The following is a 14,240-nucleotide window of genomic DNA, read 5'->3' as shown; positions in this document are numbered from 1 at the left end:
TGAGGAGTTTGACCGGAAGTGGACTATTTGATATCGGGATTGGATTCCGATTCTGAAAGTTGGAATAGGTCCGTAATGTTGGATATGACTTGTGTACAAAATTTGAGGTCAATCGGCCATGATTTGATAGGTTTAAACATCGAAAGTAGAAGTTTGAAATTCTAAAGTTCATTAAGCTCGAATTGTAGTGCGATTCGTGATTTCGACGTTGTTTGATGTGATTTGAGGCCTCGAGCAGGTCCGCATTATATTTTGGGACTGGTTGGTATGATTGGTTGGGGTCGCGGAGGCCTCGGGTGGATTCTGGATGGTTAACAGATCAAATTTGGAATTTGAAAAAGAATTGAAGCAGCTGGTATCTGGGGTAACCACACCTGCGAGGTTTTGGCCGCAGGTGCAGAGCCGTAGAAGCGGCCTTGGTGTCGCAGAAGCGGAAATGGCTGGCTTGGCTGGGGGCACAGGTGCGACGCAGCTTCCGCAGAAGCGAGACCGCAGAAGCGGTCCTGGCTCCGCAGAAGCGGTCGTGGGCGAGTTAGCTAAGACCGCACCTGCGATGGAAATTTCCGCAGGTGCGGAGCCGCAGAAGCGACAGGTGGACTGCAGGTGCGAGAAGCGGGCTGGGCAGTGTGTTCTTTTAAAAGCGAGGGTTTGGCTCATTTTTCACCATTTTTCCTCCATAGGAGCCGATTTGGAGCAACTTGGGAGTGCCATTTTCACCACCAAGCTTGAGGTAAGTGGTTTATGCTAGTTTTGAGTTAAATACATTAATTATGTATAGATTTTAGCATGAAAATTGGTAGAACATAGGGTTTGAGGGACAACCTAGAAAATTGATATTTTCGGATTTTGACCACGATTTTGGGCATGAAATTGAGAGTACATTATATATTTGAGTTTGTGAGGTTATGGGCAAACTTTATGTTCAAAAATTTTTAGAATCCGGGCATGTGTGCCCGAGAGCGTTTTGTCAGCTTTTTTATCGAGGTTAGAAATTATTATAATTTGGATTATTATGAGTAATTGAACGTGTATTAATGGGTTTGCATAATCATTGGCTAGTTTTAGAACGTTGTGCATCAATTTGAGTCTTCGGAAGGGTGTGGAATGCCGATTATGGAACTTCGGGGCGAGGTGAGTCTCCTTTCTAACCTTGTAAGAGGGAATTGTCCCCATAGGTGTGTTAATTGGGTATGTGCTCTTATTTGTGGGGGCTACATACGCACGAGGTGACGAGAGTCCATGCGTAGCTACTATTATGCTTAAGTCCGGGTAGTCTAGGGTCCAAAAGCATGCTTCACTTGTAATATTTGCAATCTTGTTGTCAATTTGAAAATGCCTAAACACATATTGAATGTATAAATAAATTTCTAAAAGGCTAGACATCATTTCTTGACTTTTAAAAGAGAAACTTGCCTTTTCCTGAATAGTTGCTCCCTGATGAATTCTTGGTTGACTGCTTGGATGTGTTTATTTATTTTGGAACGGGCCGAACGCCTCGGTAGATTAAATAGATGCATCTATGGTTCGCGTCATTCGATCCTCTGGCAGTGCACAGTTTAAATATTGTTGGATCGGACCGTACGTCATCGGCATGATTTGCGCATGCTTGTAATGTTTTCCTTAGAAACTATAAATATGGATATTTGTTTTCCCTGGCCTGAGATAAATGTATAAATAATAAAAAGGAAATTTGAAAATTTCCTATAAAAGAAAGAATTGTTTAATTGCTTTATTGCTTTATTCTATTGAGTTACAATCATGTTTATAAAAATCCTTGATTTATTATATTATTGGTGTATCATTATTGGACCACTAGTAAGTGTCAAAGCCGACCTCTCGTCTCTACTTCTTCGAGATTAGGCGGGATGCTTACTGAGTACACGTTGTTTTTGTACTCATGCTACACTTGCTATGCATTTTTGTTGCACAGGCACATGTACCTCTAGCGGCCTAATGGGTGTAGCAGCATGGATGATACAGAGACTTAGGTGAGCTGCATCTCTCGAGGCGACCCGCAGCCGGCATAGTCTCTTCCACTGTATTGTATTTTCCCTACTGTCCCATTTGTATTCCGGACGGTTATTGTACTATATTGTTTCATAGAAACTTCTCATGCACATGTGACACCAGGTTCTGGGATGCCTATGGGATCATTCAGTACTTTAAAATTGTTAAAGGTATCATTATTTATTCAGTGTGATTTATTCTTATTATTTTAATTTATAAAAGAAATAATTTCAATAAATACTAAAATGGGAATTTAATTAACTTCTTGGTGTTGGCTTGCCTGACAGTGGTGTCCGGCGCCATCACGTTAGTGGATTTTGGGTCATGACAGCCTCTCTATGTCTTTATTTTTTCTATCTATTTCCTTTCCAGACAGTAGGATAGCATGGTTTTATATATTCTACTACATTGCCCACATACTTGTGACACCTGGTCTTGGCACACACATTGGTAGACTATAAAAAATTTTGGGTTACTATCATGATTTAAATTCGTAATTATTACTCAATTTGATTATGCTTAAGTTTCAAACTCCAAATTTCTTTACCAATAAGGAAAAGTTTTCACGTACTAATTATTTTAAAAAGGATTTACTAGTTAATTAGGGTTGGCTTGCCTAATAACGCTGTTTGGCGCCATCACGACCTAATTTGTAATTTGGGTTGTGACAAATAACTTTGAAATAAGACATCTGAGAATTTCTGTGAGGTAAAATTTATTCCTTAATTTATTGGCTACCTAAACGGGAGCAATATTCATAATTTTCAAGAATTTACATCTTTTCTTGAATTAAATTTTATTTTATAATTCAAACACAATATTTTATGATATTCATTTAATTTTTTAAAATATTGTACACACTAATATGGGTCACACGCATAGAGCATATATCCAGAGACTAGCATAGTTCACATTCGGCAAAATTATCAATCATTCTTTTAATATTTAGGATATCAAAATTAATTAAAATTTTAACTGCTAAATCTTATCTACTGAAACACTTACAGCTTATTTGGATGGTTGTTACCCATTGTATCGTATTGTATTGTTATATCAAAATAATGTTTGTTTTGATTGCTTATTTAAAATTAATTGTATCGCAATGCATTGTTCCGGAACAACCAAAAGTCCCCTTTTATGAAACAACAGATTTGGTGTGGTGGAATCGTTTTCTATTTTATTTACCAATTATGCCCTTACTTATTACTCTATAATTCTATTTTATTATTTAATTTTTTTATTTTAACTCCAAATCTCCATCCTATTGACCAACTTTGTCTTCTTCCATTTTTCTAGAGTTGGTTTGCCCCGTTCTTTCTATCCAGGTCTCCGTTCGATTCTTTGTCACTTTTCATCGTTTTAATTTTTTTTTTGTTGCTAATATTAGTTAATTTTTTTTCCAGGTTTTTTCTCTTGTTTCCAAGCTACGTAATTAATGATAAATTAGTATAAAGTAATTTTCTGAAATTATTTTTATGTGTAATTCTTGATAAATTTTATTTAAAATAATTAAAGGTATTTTAGTGAACTTATCAGTTACAGTATAGTACGATATAGTTAAATCAAACAACAAAAATGCTATTTAACAACAGCAAATGATACAAACGTTGTATCCATAAACGATACAATACGATATAATATAGTACATACAATATATTATAAAATGATGGGTAACAATGATACAAACATAGTGTTAAAGTCTAAGAAAATCCCTGCAGGAAATCACGGCAACAAGTAAAGGCGAATCTTTTAGTAAAATTTTGCTCAATTTCTCAATTTGATAATGTCCAACTAAATAAAATTATAATAGTAAAAATCTCAACCAATATGAATTTGAATGGACAATGGAAAATTCTACATTTGTGGGATAACCACTTGTGCATGGACAACCAGCTGTGTGGGAATAATTTCTTCGTTATTAAGATTAGGATCAATATTCTATCATTTTTAAAACGTACACTTTTATTATATAACTTAATCTTAGATTTTAATATAATATTAGGTGATATCTTTTAAAAAATTACTATGAATATTGATCCTAAACTTAATAACGAAGAAATAATCTCTCTCTGTGATGACCCAAAAGGTCATCTGATACTTTAGATCTCGATTCTGTGTTCCAAGGCCATTAAAATCTCATTTTTACCCTCCTCGATTTGTGTGCGCAGTCTAGGCGTATTTCCGTAAAGCTTTTATGTTGAAAGTTGATGAAAGTAATAATTTTCCCTTTAAAAGTTAATTTAATTGATTTCGGTCGACGTTCTGAGTTAACGGACATGGACTCATGTTTTGACAGTACCGGTGGGTCCGTATCGAAATATGGGACCTGGGCGCATGCCCGGAATCGAATTCCGTGGTCACTAGCTCGTGAAATAAATTTTTGATGAAAATTGAAAGACTGAAAATCTAATGGTTTTAAGAATTTTGTTAATGTTTGATCTTGTTGGTATCGAGTCCGTATTTTGGTTCCAGAGCCCGGTACAAGTTCGTTAGCATATTTAAGACTTGTCTGTAAAATTTAGTGAGAAATGGAATTGGTTTGACGAGATTCGGAAGTCCGGTTGTGAAAATAGAGGTTTTAAAACTTTCTTGAAAATTTTAGTCAATTTGGTGCTAAATTCGTAGTTATATGTGTTATTCTAGCAATTTGATTGCGCGAGCAAATCAATATTATGTTTTTAGACCTGTGTGCATGTTTGGTATGGAGCCCCGAGGACTCGGGTGTGTTTCGGACATGCTACAGGATGTTTTAGACATAGAAATATGGTGTGTTTTGCTGCAGCTGGTATTCTGATACTTTGTGCTTCGCGATCGTGAAGCCATTCTCGCGATCGCGAAGGGGGATCTGGGCTAGGGAGGACTTCACTCTACGCGAACACGAGACTAGGGTCGCGAACACAGAACATTGGGGGGAGTTGCTCTACACGAACGCGACCGGTCAGCCGCGAACGCGGAGCATTGGGGGGAGTTGCTCTACGCGAACCCAACCGGTCGACCGCGAACGCGTAGCATTAGGTAGGCAGGTCAAGGGACCTGTGAAACTCGTGAGCCCTGTATCGCAAACGCAAAGGTAAGGCAGGCTAAATCTTCGCGAACACATAGTGTTTCCTGCGACGCGTAAGTCCTTATGAGGCTGCTTTTCACGAACGCGACAGTGTTCACGCGATCGCGATGAACACTGTCGCCCGGCACTTAAAACGGAAGCAAATACGGGATTTGTCCATTCTTTCTAAAATTTCAAAACTAGAAGACCTAGAGGCGATTTTCAAGAACTAATTTCTTGCCCAAAGTGTTGGTAAGTGATTCCAAACCATTTTTTTCAGTTACCCATTGCATTTCATGAATTTACAACCTGAAATCTAGGATTTCAATAGTAGAAATTGGGGGTTTGGGTAGAATTAGGGATTCTTGGGAAATTGGGATTTAGAACTCAATTTGGGGTCAGATTTCAAAACTAATTGCATATTCGGACTCGGGGGTGAATGGGCGAATGGATTTTGGTCCGTACCTCGAGTTTTGACCAATCGGGCCCGGGGTCGATTTTTTACTTTTTGTGGAAAAGTTTGAGAAATCTAAATTCGTGCATTTTAATCGATTCCTTTAGCAATAATTGATGCTATTGAGTTAATTGTGGCTAGATACGAGTGGTTCGGAGGTGAATACTAGAGGAAAAGAGGTAATTGAGCATTGAGTAGCCCGCGGAGCGAGGTAAGTGTCGTGGTTAACCTTGGCTTGAGGGATTAGGTCTTATTTGACTATTTTCTACGTGTCTGAATGTTTTGAACAACGTATAGGTGCGGTGATGAGTACTTATGCGTTGTTGTTGAGTCATAACATGCTAGTGAGTCCTATTCACAAATTGTAGCTTTACGTGATCATATTACCCATTGATGTTCTAAACGCCAATACCACACAACAGGGGGGGTGATTTTTGTGGTACCCAATTTTCTCTCTAGAAGAACCAGGTTCTTCTAGGTATTCTAACTACTACTGTTTGCGGAATAATAAGTACATAAAATAAAGAACACAGAGGTTTTTACGTGAAAAACACCTGGCTCAAAAGGTGAAAAAACCACGACCTACTACTCAGTAAGATTTTCCCAAACTTCCACTAATATCAGTGAGCCAAAACAGCATTTACAAAACCTCTTTGTAAACCTAAGATTAACTCTAATCCAGTTGTGGCACACAGCCTCAACTGTTGCGACAACTTCAAGTTAGCTTATAACTTGAACACTCTAAGTACCTAATACAATTGCTTCTATGAAAGCTGAAAGGTACAACTTTAAACCACCTACTACAATTGAACTAGAATAAAAGAAAGACACAATGGAATTGGTTCTTCTATCTCGTTCAAGTAGCTTCAGGAGTGCACACTCAAATCTCACATAAATTGCTTGCAAAATCGCCTTGCTCTTTTGCTCACAATTTAGTTTAACTTCTGCGTTTGTGCAATACCTGTAAAAGAGAACAATCACTGTCTTTTAATAGGTTAGTAATCAGAGTTTGATTGGAACTCAATTGTTGATCTTCTGTCATAGTTGAGTCCTTGAAGATCTCAAACTCCAACACTATCTTTATCCGAATTGTGTTCTCTTCATATAAGGTGACTTTCTCCCCTTATCCAATATGCAACCTTTTCAATCAGATCAGGAGATATTGCTGCTTGATCAGTAGGACTTATCTCCTTCACATGCATCTCACATGTGTAGGTTGATCATGACTATGCTTCACAAGATGGATCTGGTCCATAACTGAGTTCATTTGTCATTCTTCAAAACTTCACCTATTCTTGGGCCAACAAATTCCCCCTTTTTGATGATGACAAACTCTATGCTTTTTACTGATCAAGGGACCTGTTAGAACTCAGCTTAACCATCAACACTATACTTAGAAAATTCACTTATCATCAAGGACCAGGTTAATTAGGTTATAAATATCACTTATTATTTCAGAATAATATGTAAAGCACAATATCTCTTCCCCCTTTTGGCATCATCAAAAAGTTGCATACACAATGTGAATCCCAGATTTTAATACGTACTCATGGCCACTGGGGCAACTGTAAGTGCAATCATGGTTCAATCATCAGTAATCAAACGAACATATTTAAACTATGAAGGTCAGAATAATCATTGAACAAGAGAAAACATCAGTTGTCATTGATGGAGATATGTTGCCATTAACAACCCACAAAAATAAAGAAAAACATTCAAACCATGAGCAAAAATAGAAAAATCCCTAATCTGGGTCACTGGGGGTACTAGACAAGTTCAAGAGACAAAGGCTAGGAGTCCTAAGGCTTGGAGGAACTGGAGGGTTGAGTTTGGAGAAGATTCAGCATGTTCTGAAGAATTCCATCATTCTTCTCCTTTTCTTTGGCAAGCTCAATTCTGAGACCATCCCTCTCAGTTTCCATTTCAACCATACGAGCATTGAGCCTAGCAATTTCAGCATCCTTAGCTGCATATTCCTGAACCAAAGTCCTAACTTTGTTGTTGATAGATGAACTAGGTTCAACTGGGATAGCATTGACTGGATAGTCACAGGCAAGAAGAGTTTTGATGCCAAAGTGTTCCTTGCTCGAGGCCATTTCCCATTTCTTCAGAGGCACATTTAGCCTGTCCAGAACTGTGGTTAGTATGCCAAATGGAGTAGCATGAGCCTTGGAACCATTTATGACCCTGTCTAGCAATTTGACTATGAGGGCAGGCCAGTTGATTTGCTTTCCTCTCTCCAGGCATTCCATAAGAATTAGATCCATGTAGTTAGCAGTGTGCCTTCTCTCCTCTCTTGGCAATAAGCACTTGTTGACAAACTCAAACACAACCCTGTGCTCAGGCCTCATCTCACTTTTCTGCACAGCCCTGGCTTCATTCACTTCCTCTGAATCACAAAACCTCTTGGTGATTTCAAGGGCAGTAGGGAGGGAGTCCAGGCATGGCCACATCTGCCTAGTATAGTCATCAAACCCTTCAGAGGGTATGTCCAGAATCTCTCCCAGTTTCACTGCATCAAACTGCACTTGAACTCCCTTCACCAGGCTACTAACAACTCCATCCTTAAAAGCAGCATTTGCCATAAATTCAATCAGCTCATTTCTGGGTAGCCTACCTTCCATCTGAAGGATCATGTCCTTCCATCCCTGAGCAGCTAAAGCATCCACCAACCTCATCATCCCTGGTTCCACTAGATCCTTTAACAATCTACCTTTTAAAATCTTTCTTCTGCCAAAAATGGCAAGCTTGTCATGTTCCTTCTCAGAATCATTTTCTTCTTCTTCTCCACTCCAGTCATCATCATCAGAAACTTTTGTTTGTTTAGCTTTCGCTGCAGATCTTGTCCTCTTGGCTAGTGTGGGTTCAGCAGCCACAGGCACAGAGGAAGACTTCTTGGAGGAAGTCTTGGGCTTTTTAGGCTTGGGTGTAGGAACCTCCACTGTTGTACCCCTTTCTTGATGGACCAGTTCCATCTCCTCTTCCTCAACAGCCTCTGAGGATTCTACAATCTTTCCCTTTCCCTTATCCATTTTCTTTTTCTTACTTTCTTCTAAGGCATTTTGTAGATCAGCTTCACTCTGTTTTACACTGCTTCTTGTGGCTCTACCCCTAGGCACTGAAGAGGCAGTAGGTGTAGGGGATGCAGTTTTTCTTTTCTTGGAAGGCTTGGGAACATTTGGGGCTTTTGTTGTGGAAGTTCTGCGTTTTTTTGGGTCATAGCTTGCCCGAACCTTTTTCAGTAGATCAGCCAAGGTCTCTTTAGTAGATGAAACAGGTTCATCTCTCTGTTTGCTCAGATGAACCAACCCTTCAGTAGCTTCCCTCGAACCACTTCCCCCTGACTTCAGGCCACTCTCTCCTAACCTCTCTTGTGTAACCTCACATATAGCAAGAACTCCTCCATTCCCATTTCCCCTCTCTTCACCATATGCACCCTCTCTCTCTTTTTCTTTTTCAAAATTCTTTTTACCTCCACTCCTACGTATCTCAGGCACTTCAACATCCCCAATGGGTCCAACCAGAACAAACCTAGTCTCTAAGTTTTTTCAATCACAGATGAACTTACCTCAGTAGGGGATTCTTGAGTCTTCTTAGAGTTAGAAGACCCATGTCCTTCCCCCTCAGTCGCTGATTGATAAGATTCAGACTCAGAGCTGGAGTCGGAATTTGGAGCTTGGCTTTGCTTCATTTGGCTTGCTTTCAACCTTTCGTTTAAAGCCTTTCTCAAAGCCCCAGATGCTATAGTCTTACAAGCAAGCATTTTCTGCCTTTGTAGTCCATATTTTGGAGATACACTGGGGGAATAGATGAGGATGAATTTGAGGGAGATGGTGGTGGAGGAGACCCAGGGTTGTTTTGAGGTTTAGACATGATTGTCGATTTCTTGAAAGAGTCTAGGAATTTTGGAGAAGAGAAGTGAAGAAGAGTTTTTGACTGTTTAGGAATTATGATAAAGACTGGAGAAATGGTGTGTATTTAAAGAGAATTAGACATTTAATAAGTAACAGCAGGTTTTTGCAGGGGTCAAATAGGAGTCTAATCAAACTGAAATTCCAGAATTTTAATGATCTATTTGGTTTCCCTAGATATTAGGCAAAAATTACGGTTTAGAATTCTAGATGGACGGAACTGGTTCAATGCTAACAGATAGAATTTTCTAGGAATTTGACAAGTATAGGACTTCTGCTCATGATTGAATTATTAATCTTTCTAATTGTGCAGAGTATAGAAAACATACCTGAGCTTTCATATGAACCCATACTGATGAACCAGGTTCTTCATTTAGAACTCTCTTGAACATGCCTCAAATGCCATAATAGAGAAAATTTTGTAAGAGATCAGTGAGTCATATAAACACATGTCACAGGAGTATACTAATTAAAGTATGAAGCTGAGTAAGAATTAATCTAGATATTTACACAAGTTCCTAAAAAAAATTCATTTTTTTTCATTGTGCATTCTGAACTGGACCTATTAGGTGATCTTAATCATCCCTAATTCCAACATGTTCCTCTCAAAGTTTTCTCTACTCAGTGCTTTAGTGAAGATGTCAGCAATTTGTTTATCAGTAGCACAGAATTCTATGGAGATCAATCCTTTCTCATAGTTATCTCTTAAGAAGTGGTGCCTAACATCTATGTGCTTAGTCCTCTTATGATGAACAGGGTTCTTTGTCATACTTATAGCACTAGTGTTATCACTGAATATAGGAATGCAACCAACTTCAATGCCAAAATCTACCAGCTGCTGTTTGATCCATAGCAATTGAGCACAACAAGAAGCAGCAGCAACATACTCAGCTTCAGCAGTAGATAAGGCCACTGAATTTTGCTTTTTAGTAGCCCATGACACAAGACATGAACCAAGTAAGTGCACCATACCTGAGGTGCTCTTCCTATCCACTAGGAAACCTGCATAATCAGCATTAGCATATCCTACTAGATTGAAATTACTACCTTTTGGGGTACCAAAGACACAGATTAGTGGTGCCTTTCAAATATCTTAGTATCCTCTTGACAGCAGTCAAGTGAGACTCTTTTGGATTGGCCTGAAAATGAGCACAAAGCCCTACACTGAAAACAATGTCAGGTCTACTGGCAGTAAGATACAAGAGTGAACCAATCATACCCCTGTACAACTTTTGATCAACTGATGAACCAGGTTCATCAATGTCTAATTTAGTGCCAGTTGCAATGGGTGTGTCTATTTCTTTTGATTCTTCCATTTTAAACTTTTTGATAAGCTCTTTTGCATATTTCTGCTGATGGATCATGGTTCCATTAGCACTTTGTTTGATCTGTAAGCCTAAGAAGAAGTTAAGCTCACTCATCATACTCATTTCAAACTCACTCCCCATTAGTTTTGCAAAGTCTTTACTTAGCTTATCAGTGGTGGCCCCAAAGATTATGTCATCAACATATATTTGTACCACAAATATTTGTACCACAAGGAGACCCTTACCTTTTTCCCTTAAGAATAAGGTACTATCAATTTTACCTCTTTTGTAACCATGTTCAAGTAAAAATTTGGACAGTCGTTCATACCATGCTCTTAGGGCCTGCTTGAGTCCATAGAGAGCCTTGTCTAACTTGTACACATGTTCAGGACATTCCTTGCTCTCAAACCCTGGAGGTTGTTTCACAAACACTTCTTCTTTCAGGTAGCCATTCAGGAAGGCACTTTTGACATCCATCTGATGAAGAGTGAATTCCATGTGTGCTGCAAAAGCTATGAGGAGTCTAATTGCCTCTAGTCTTGCAACTGGAGCAAAAGTCTCATCATAATCTATGCCCTCCTCTTGGCTGTAACCTTGGACCACCAGTCTTGGCTTGTTTCTTGTAACTGTTCCATCTTCATCAAGTTTGTTTCTAAAGACCCATTTTGTACCAATAACTGATCTATCCTTGGGTCTTGGAACTAGATGCCAAACTTGACTTCTCTCAAACTGATTGATTTCATCTTGCATTGCATTGACCCAATCAGCATCCTGCAAAGCCTCAGCTGCATTTTTAGGTTCAATAAGAGATAAAAAGGCATCAAAAGCACATAGATTCTTTAATTGTGATCTAGTTTTGACTCCAGATGTTAGATCAGTGATAATTTTCTCACTAGGGTGAGAACTTTGATACTTGTGAGGTTTCACAACCAACTGGTTTCTACTAGATGCTTCTCCCATGTTCTGTTGCTGAGGAACAGGGTCATGAACAGGTTCTTTTAGGGGATTTATTTTAATTCCTCATTGATTAGTTCCCCCTGTCAGGTTGTCCTGAATAGAAGAACCTGTTCCATCACCTGTTCCTTCTTTTGGTGCCACTTTGACTTGTCCTGAGGCTTCAATCAAATCCTTTACCAATCCAATGGCTTCATCTTCATGTTCCTGTCTCTCAGAAAGAATGTTAGTTTCATCAAATACTACATGCACACTTTCTTCTACACACAAAGTTCTTTTATTGAACACTTATATGCTTTGCTATGTGAAGAATATCCCAAGAATACTCCCTCATCACTTCTGGGATCAAACTTACCTAGGCAGTCATTTACATTATTGTGCACAAAGCACTTACATCCAAATGCCCTAAGATGGGATATATTTGGTTTTCTCCCTTTAAGTAACTCATAGGGAGTCTTCTCTACAAGAGGTCTAGTCATGCATTTATTGATACTATAACATGCAGTGTTTACAGCCTCTGCCCAGAAGCTATGGGGCAGCTTACTAGAAAGAAGCATAGTCCTAGCCATGTCTTCAAGAAACCTGTTCTTTCTTTCAACTACTCCATTTTGTTGAGAAGTCCTAGGGGCAGAGAAGTTATGATCTATACCATTTTCATCACAGAATTCAGCAAACTTAGCATTTTCAAATTCAGTTCCATGATCAGACCTAATGGATGCAAGTTGATTTCCTAATTGTTTCTGAATTTTTCTAACAAAGGCAGTAAACATGTCAAATTTTTCATCTTTAGATGTTAGAAATAGTACCCAGGTAAATCTAGAATAATCATCAACAAGTACCATTACATATTTCTTTCCACCTCTGCTCATGGTTCTCATTGGACCACAGAGATCCATATGGACCAGTTCCAACGACTTGGTTGTGCTTACCATTTTCTTGCTTTTAAAGGATGATCTTACCTGCTTCCCCCTTGCACAGGCCTCACAAACTTTGTCTTCCTTGAACTTGATGTTAGGTAACCCTATCACCAAGTCCTTAGAGACTAATTTGTTTAGCTGATTCAGACTAGCATGACCAAGTCTTTTGTGCCACAGGAGGGGATCATTATCCAGCACACTTAGGCAGGTTAGTTCGTTTTCTGATAGAGTAGACAAATCTACAATGTAAATATTGTTAACTCTTTTTCCCTGCAAGGCAATCTTGTCAGTGGTAAGGTTAATCACAAAGCATTTTGTAGAGGTGAATGCTACAAGGTTACCTCTGTCACACAGTTGTGACACACTGATCAGGCTGTATTTCAAGCCATCTATCAAGTAGACATTCTCAATGGAGTGAGAGTCTGTCTTACCTACCTTTCCAACCCCAATAATCTCACCTTTCTTCCCATTTCCAAAGGAGACATTACCTCCCTTTAGGTCCTCAAGTGAAAGGAACTGGTTCTTGCTTCCAGTCATATGTTTTGAGCAGCCACTATCCATGTACCATATTTGGCTACTTCCCTTCACTTGGACCTGCAAAAAGAAATCAGACGTTAGTCTTAGGAACCCAAACTAGTTTGGTCCCTTTCTATAGGCAAAGGGATAAATCAGATTCCTTCTAGCCCACCCAGGCAGCCTATTTTTTTCTTGAACAAAAGCTTTGTTCTTTTGACTGGCCTTTTCTTTTGCATTACATTCATTTTTGTAATGGCCAGTCTTGCCACACTGTGTGCAGATTTTGTTTTCAGGAAGAGTGAGGTACTTGCTTTTAAGATCCCACTTAGGTGCTTGAGTCCCTTAGCCAAGTCCTATTTTCTTGCTACTGTGATGTTCTTGTAGCCAGGAGAGTGCATCAGAAGCCTTGTTCCATTTGCAAGTTCTGTTTAGTTCATGTTTTACCTTCCCTAGATCTTCTTTTAATACTCTTATCTGCTCATCCTTCCTGTAAAGCTCATCCTTCATTTTTCCTAAGTTTTCTTCTAGGGTGAGATATGTGTGATCAGCTTTCTTCTTTCCTGTTCCTAATTTCAGTTTTAAGTTTTCAGACCTAAGTTCTAGGACACTACTGTCAAATTCAAGAACCTGGTTCTTCAACTCAGCATTTTTACTTTCACTCTCATTAGACTCTAGATTTTTGCACTTGGCTTTTAGGATCACACATTCCCTAGACAGTTCTTCCTTCTCATTGTTAATTATCTCAAACTCGTCAATGAAGTCTAGCAGTAGCTCAAACAACCTTTCTTTAGACAGGAATTTAATCTTTTCTTTGAGATGAAGAATACTTACCTTTTGTTCATCATCTGATTCTCTGATGGCCATAAGTGCTTGTTCATCTCCAGCTTCATCTTCTGAGTCCTCATCTGATGTTTCTCCCCACGCAGCAACCATAGACTTTGTTGATCATTTGTTCCTTTTTGGTTGAACCTGTTCCTTCTTCCTGTTCCTTCGTTTAGCCCTTTCCTTCTTCCACTCAATTTCCCATTGAGGACAATTCTTGATCATGTGATCAGTCTTACCACATTTGTAGCAACCCTCATTGGTCTGTTTCTCAGGAGCCCTTGGTTTGTTGAAGGTTGTACCTCTTGA

The sequence above is a fragment of the Nicotiana attenuata genome, unplaced genomic scaffold (genome assembly GCF_001879085.1).
Source record: "Nicotiana attenuata strain UT unplaced genomic scaffold, NIATTr2, whole genome shotgun sequence".
Lineage (NCBI taxonomy): Eukaryota > Viridiplantae > Streptophyta > Magnoliopsida > Solanales > Solanaceae > Nicotiana > Nicotiana attenuata.
This window is presented reverse-complemented; position numbering follows the sequence as displayed.